The 6000-nt window shown below is 28.8% G+C and overlaps 2 protein-coding genes across 3 annotated transcripts in view; one reads left to right on the top strand and one right to left on the bottom strand.

Annotated features, from left to right (window-relative positions):
* The window catches only part of LOC111058427 (myb-like protein P), a 48038-nt gene extending 46510 nt beyond the window's left edge, over positions 1–1528 (top strand). Inside the window, exon 6 of the mRNA XM_039423344.1 lies at positions 1136–1528. The gene's annotated coding sequence lies outside the window, so the exon portion shown is untranslated. The remainder of the gene's footprint in view (positions 1–1135) is intronic.
* The window catches only part of LOC111058429 (arylsulfatase B-like), a 58089-nt gene extending 53837 nt beyond the window's left edge, over positions 1–4252 (bottom strand). Inside the window, exon 1 of one of the 2 annotated variants that reach the window (XM_039423349.1) lies at positions 4055–4252. The gene's annotated coding sequence lies outside the window, so the exon portion shown is untranslated. Of the gene's footprint in view, positions 1–2936; positions 2966–4054 lie in introns of those variants that run through there. The other variant, XM_039423350.1, reaches the window with a different exon arrangement.
* Positions 4253–6000: the final 1748 nt, after the last annotated feature.

Here is a 6000-nt window from a genome sequence, read left to right on the forward strand (position 1 = left end):
TTTTTTCTATTCTTATATCACTATTAAATATCTATCGCTAATATTAATTTTTCTATTACATCTCACTATTGGTGATATTTTGTATTTGTACTGAATATTATATATTTTTTTCTATTCTTATAACACTATTCTATAATATTTTTTCTATGTTATGGATCCATTTCTGTGAATTATTAATTTCCGTATTAATTCTTATTGAAAACCTGAAGTGCCTAAAGATGTGTTGATAAAAAACTGTATTATAAAGACTTCATCCTATAGTTTGAATTGAGTACACATCTCTCTAAAAGAACTTCACTTCCTCCAAAGTTCTCTTGCAAATGTATATTTTTATTGTTTCCAGTTTCAGTTAAGTTTAAAACTGACTGATTATGATGATATCAATGATAATTATTGTAATACATCACTTGTAAATCAATTTATTATTTATTTCATTTATTATAGTCTGGTTATACCAATTACTTTCACTAATATAATCAATTAATTATCAATATTACAATTGTTTTGTTGACATCAATTATTGAAATGTTCACTTTGTTCTGTTCGAATACAATTTTCACGATCTACTTTAATTGAGCCCAACATTATTTTTATTATATTGATATAATATGTAACTATTATAACTGTCGTATCCTTTTCATTCAACATTCAATTATTGTATGAGTTATTAAGTCCACGTGATTTAGTTAGAAATTGTTAGATGATGAATGAAACAAGCCTTCAGTTTTAGGTGAATTCCAAACCACCAGGAAGTGCATTTATTTTTATGGGGTTCATCGAATAATCAAATTAACTTACTTCTTAAGAATTTATTCAATTGACTGAATAATAATTTAACGTTTTATTATTAACGTAAGTTTTAGATGAATAATCGAATTAAATTTCTTCTTATAAAATTGACTGACCAGTAATTCAATGTTTTACTATTCTACCTGTATTTTTACCAATTAAAAAAAATTAATGTTTTTAATAAAACTGTTCAAATAAACTGTACTGTACTCATCTATAGGCTAGACTTACTTCTTATCGAATTTATTAAATTGACTGAACAATAATTCAATATTCCATTAATGTTTCATAATTCTCTAAAGAAAATTAACATCTTTAATAACGATTTGACTGTACTGATCTGTAGGCAAGACGGAAATGGAATGAAGGAAGACTAAAATTAGCTAGGAAGGCGAAGAGAAACCTATAAATCTAATGATGGCTGATTGTTTGTGAACTGTCTGAACGTGTGATCTGGTAGCCTGGGGCCTTCTGCAGCTGTGAAATAATACAGTAACTAGTTATGTGATGGCCAGTCATTACTCAAGTGCAATGTCTTTGAATGGCTTGTAAAACCCCACTCTAGGTCAATAGCAAACCTATTTTCAACTGTTACATTGTATAATGTAATTTCAACAGGTTGTTGCCACATAATATTATATAATTTTTAATTTGATTACAATATTTTATAATATCATGTGAAATTATTCAGTAATGTGTGATATGTGTTCAATGTTGACAAAATAAAATTGTAATATTTGAAAATTTTGTTTCACGTGTCATTTAAAATATCCTATGAAGCTAACTTTTGTTATTTCTTTTTCTTGAGAAAAGAATCACTCAACTAGCCTACTTATTTATTTTATTTGACAAAAATAAAATTGAAACATATTTCAAGGTGTGGAATTCTGTTGCTCAGTAGACTTTTAATTTTGCTACAAACATAATACTAAAACAAAAATGATTTAAGATTGAGATTAAATTCATTTATAACATAAACGTATTTTTTTGCGAATTCAATTCACGTACAAGGAGAAGTTGTAATCACCTTTGGGGTGAATAAAAGTATAAAATCGTGAATTGCTTTGTCTCTGGTGTTCCACATTATTTTCCAGAGTGACACAAAATATAAGATTTTCCTCATTCATTGAATTCTGTTATTCCTCTTTTTGGTGGATATTAGCCACTTGAAAACTCTTGAAATTTGAAAGCGTCAAAACTTATCTATGATAGTCCTACTTCAATATATTTCTATTAAAGCATTATAATGATATTACATAAAATTTTAAACAATCTAAACTATGATTTATCAAATTTTCTCCAGAAATATTTTCTTCATAGTGAAGCATTTTTTTTTTACTATATCTTTATGGTAAGTCAGTGAGATTTACTTCAAACTGTCAGCCTTGACTGAATAGGAAGCATGGACGTTATCATAGAGATAAAATAGCATAAGAAGATTTCCTATCCCATGGTGTAGGACGTTTATGTTCCAAATTTCACTGTCAACTCAAGCCGATAGTCCTAGTAGTTTTTTCTGGTGAAGATACGTAACGCTGGTAGCCTCTCTTACTGTGCCGTACTGGCACTCTTACCTCAACATCACAGTCATAATAGACAGTAATCGGCTTGAGTTAACAAAAACAAATTGCTCATTTATATCATGGGATATCTTCTTATGTTATTATTTCTCAATGATGCTTTTATAAGGAATCTGAACAGTATGAAATGAATCTTACTATATTATGACTATGCGGTTGGTAAACCCCAGGTTCAACGGGATTCCTCTCTTAATGCTAAGCTACTGAGAGCGCTATTCAAGTTGACAAACGTTCAATTCTCTTTCACTAAACAAAAATCTAAATTACAGTATTGTAAATTTCTGACATTATTTAAAAAAAAATGAATTCTTCCTCTTAAGTGCTCGAAACTAGTTGTGTGTATATTAAGAAAGTATGAAGGGGTAATTTTAGTTCAAGTATAAAGAGAGAATTCATATAATAATTAAGCTTAAACATATCTTCATTTTAGATACTAAGAGAGAATTCATATAATAATTAAACTTAAACATATATTCATTTTAGATACTTTGATATTATCACCAATAAATTATGATAAAATATATAGTAAAGCAATGAAAAATTAAATATGAAGCATTGATATCTCACCGGTGGCTTTAGGTATATTTCCAGTTTAAATCCAGTCGAGATAATGAAAAATGATGATAAATATGATTTTTTTGGTTCTTGTAAAAATCACAGTATTGGAGAGATAAACAATATTCAACTAAAAAATATCACTCTATCTTAAATCTCAGCAAGTTGATCATATCAAAATAATGTAAAGTGTGTGTAGGTATCGAATAAAATGCAAAATGTGAGTGTCTATTCCAATTTAATATACATAGCCTATAATTAAATTTTTTTAAATGTAAAAATCGCTTTCCGGAGGTTCTGAACGAACACAGAAGTTTGGAGATTATGTAGGTATCACCCCCAGCAAAACGTGAAATTCTATACCTATATTATTTTATCTAAAACAATTTTAGATTACCGTATTTCAAGCAATTTATTCACCAAAAAGTGTACATAAAATGCATCCACAGAGATTTTAGACAGCTTTTAATATTATTTTTATCTTGAATATTATCCAATAAAGTATTTTGATAGCGCTACTTGAATTGTTTAATTATTATAGAAATTACAAGTACCCTCTTCAGTGATCGATACTATAGTGAAGTTCACGTTATAATGGCAGTGGAGAAAGATAGAACAACGTTGCCGATCCTCACTGTCTAGTCAATGCCTACCTGACGGTAGCTGACACAGGTTTATTGATGTAATATTAACTGACCATCCTTGTTTAAAATTATCAATTTATTATACTGTATTTTATTAAGCAAGAAATTTTATTTTTCTATAATTTTATAATGAACTTTCATAATTAAGATGAAATATATTGTGAATTAATTATTAATTCTACATTGTTAAAAGACGATCTGGCAACAGAGCGAAGCGAGAAAGAGATGGCGCTATCCGCTTTGTTGAATGATAGACAAGGATAGCAATACCATTACCAATCAAACACTGCCATTATAACGTGGACCTCACTATAGTTGTGTTTATATGAAAAGGTATGAAGGAGTAATTTTCTAGTTCAAGTTAGTACAAAGAGAGAATTTTCAATAGTAATTAAACTTGAAAATATATTTATTTTAGATACTTTGATACTATCACCAATAAAATATAGAATTAAAAAAATAAAATATGAAGCATTGATATCTCACCGGTGGCTTTAGGTATATTTCCAGATTTGTATATAGGATGCGGTAGGTCACACAACTATCACTTATTGAACGTTGAACTTGGAGTTAACCCAGTGTTTAGACCGGTCTTCTGAGCTGTTCCACTGTTAAACTCTTATTAAAAGTCCGTGCAAATATTGAATTCGGACCTCGTCTTTCCACTATCACTGTCTTCTTCTAATCTGTTGTTCAGCCACTTCTTTCTGGTAGTCGTCACCTCAAGGATGAACTCCGGGAGGAGGGAGACATTCTAGAGAAAGAGAGAGAGAGGAGGAGACATTCTAGATAGAGAGAGCATAACTTGTGACCAGTTTAATATTACCATAACTTCTATAAAAATATTAATCTTAACTTGGAGAAGAAAGGGTGACATTATAGCATAACTTGTGCTCAGTCTAGTATTGATCTCCACTTATTTTGGTTGAATGCCGGTGTATGTGTTAATATTATTTTATTCATGCACAGACAATAAATACAAAGCTTATTAATTAACACAAATAACCTGTGACCAGTTTAATATATTGATAATTGATCACTACTTATTATATTTTGATGTTAGTTTTTCTTATATTTATTCATTCATACACAAATTACACAATACGCACGGTATTAATTAATACGAATGAAACAACTCACTACTATTGAACCGTCAGCTAATTCTTCTTCTTTCAGCTTAATCGTTTGATTGGTTGGCAGCCTTCCATCCAAATCTGTCCATTGCTACATTGTCGGCTAATTGTAATGAAATACAAATTCATAGGTCCGGTTGCACAAAAGTATGTTAAATGTTGACTGTGATTAAGTGCTGATTAAAGACTTCCGCTTCTCTGATTGGTTCTCGTGGCATTTAACCGTCATTCAATCGCTGTTAAATTCAACAGACTTTTGTGCAACAGGGCAATAGTATGCTAGTTGCTTAAATCAATTGTTTAACAATGTTTATTGTCTGGTATGTTATCTAATGAAATTAGGAAAGTGAACTCTAGTTAAGTTTTTTTATTGTTCAAATTAAATTTATATCTAGATATTTCAATCATTATCTAAATCAATCAAAATCTAGATATTTGATAATATAAACAAATATTCATAGAATAAAATAAATAAAATATAATGCTCATGAATAATGATACAAAATTAGTTTTTTAGTATTTTCTTCTAAATTTGACACAAATAATTATCATTATTACAGAAAAATATTTGGAACTATAATTTTCCTTTTGAGTTGATGTATTTACCATTAGAAAACATGAATCTGTTAAATCATTATCCTTGAAAAATATTTTTGCATAATTTATGCAATTTTTTAAATGGGGGTTGTGCTATTAATCAATCAATCTCTTTATTCAAAACATACATCAAAATGTACATGAATGTGTCTTTCTCTATTATTTTCAACAAAATAATAAAATAAATACAAGTAAAAAACAAAATACATCAACAATAGGTAGTCTAAATACAAAATGAGTTGGCACTATAAAATTCTTCATAACTGTATAATTCTAATTCCACGATATACTTTTTCAGTTGGTTTTTAAACCTAGTAATATCTTTTTCATGAATAATCTTAGTAGGAAGGTAAGTAATGAATTTGATGCCCATATAGGTTGGGCTTTGTTTGTAGTGCAAACTAAGTCAAATTAAGCCAAAGTAAGCAAACTGATATCTTCTCTTCATACTATGTTCTTTGATGATAAAGTTGTTCCTATTTCTTGTATTATAGTCATGCACACTGGATTGCCTGGGGAATTTGTCTTCATTATTTTTTACGTGTAATATTGTTTTATAAATATAAAGTCCATACACCGTCATTGATTCTAACTTTTTAAAAAATGTCCTGCACGACTCTTGTCTATTTAAATTAAATATTTTTCTTACTGCTTCTTTTTGGTGTTTTAATTTCCTATTCAAGTTAAATGCACTAGTCCCTC

This window comes from Nilaparvata lugens, chromosome 3, assembly GCF_014356525.2.
Source record: "Nilaparvata lugens isolate BPH chromosome 3, ASM1435652v1, whole genome shotgun sequence".
Classification (NCBI taxonomy): Eukaryota; Metazoa; Arthropoda; class Insecta; order Hemiptera; family Delphacidae; genus Nilaparvata; species Nilaparvata lugens.